Here is a 1,669-nt window from a genome sequence, read left to right on the forward strand (position 1 = left end):
GGCAAAGGGATTAGCAATAGAATTGAAAAATGGGCAGAAGACATTAATAGACACTTCACCAAGGAGGATATTCAGGCAGCCAGCAAATATATGAAGAGATGCTCACAGTGAATGGCCATCAGAGAGATGCAAATCAAAACAACGGTGAGATACCATCTCACCCCAAGCACTGATAGCAAGATTCAATAAGACAGAAAATAACCAATAATGGCAGGGATGTGGAGAGATTAAGACTCTCCTACACTGCTGGTGGGACTGTGAAGTGATACAACCACTGTAGAAATCAGTATGGCGATTCCTTAGAAAGCTAGAATTGGAGATACCATCTGACCCAGCCATTCCATTACTAGGCATATGTCTTAGAGAGGTGAGAGCCAGGACAAGAACAGATATATGCACACCCATGTTCATCACAGCACTATGTACAATAGCAAAAAGATGGAAACAACCTATGTGCCCATCAATGGACGAGTGGATGACCAAACTATGGTACATACACACAATGGAATGCTATGCAGCACTAAAGAATTATGTAGAGTCTGCAAAACACCACATAACATGGATGAACTTGGAGGACATTATGCTGAGTGAAATAAGTCAGTCACAGAAGGACAAATACAGTATTAGTTCATTGTTGTGGAGGGTCAAGGAAAGGTTTATATATAAACATAGTTGCCAGGGGTGGGAGGGGAGGGGAGGGAACACTGCAAAAAAAAAAATACATTGACCCATGTCACTTTAATTTTGTATATCTCACTGTACATAAATTGTATTTCAATAAAATGCATTTTTAAAAAGTAAATGTATATATTTTTCACAGAAAAACTACTATAATGTTTCAGGTCTGGTAATAATGGTTATGTCTGGGTGGTGGTATTATAGATGATTTTTTTTTTATCCTTATGATTGTATTTTCCAGTTTTTCTATAAAGAACATGTATTACTTATGTAATCAACAGAGGTGAAAATGAATGTAAAAAGAAGTCTGCAAGCAAGCCTTATTTTTTAGATTTTATCTTGTTGTTGAGAATATACACAACAAAACATACACCAATGCAAAATAAGACAAAATACACAAATTCAACCATTTCTACATGTACAATTCAGTGACATTGATCCCATCTTCGAACTGTGCAACCATTCTCACCCTTGTTTTCTGAGTTGTTCCTCCCCCATTAACATACACTTGCTTGAGCAAGCCTTTTGTGGCCTTTATCAATACTTGATTGATCCTGTCTATTGATGTTCATATCAATACTTCATTTTTTATCTGAGTGACTAATTCTTTCATGTTGGTGTCTGATCAGCAAGGAATCATTTTTTCAATCATTCTTGGAAATCTCTTTGGGGTGAGAAGCTTGAACCCTCATAATCTGTAACAGTCACCAATCTTTGAACCACAGACCCTTGTGGTAGAAGAAAAGGTTCTTAATGCAAGGAGTCCACAGAACCTTAGATGTATAAATATTTTTCTAAATTTGTATGTACTAAAGATATAGCTACTGTTAGGGGTGTGAGTGGAGGAAGTGAGAGTTTTTTTAATCTTATGAAGGGGCCCTTATAGGACTAGCGGACCATGTAAACCTCAGCCTACATGACCCTGAGACCAGCAGAACTAAATGGTGCCCAACTACCACTGGTCAACCACTAGGAAAGGGATCAAAATAAG

This window comes from Orycteropus afer, unplaced genomic scaffold (assembly GCF_000298275.1).
Source record: "Orycteropus afer afer isolate SDZICR_OR568_19922 unplaced genomic scaffold, OryAfe1.0 scaffold00327, whole genome shotgun sequence".
Taxonomy (NCBI): Eukaryota; Metazoa; Chordata; class Mammalia; order Tubulidentata; family Orycteropodidae; genus Orycteropus; species Orycteropus afer.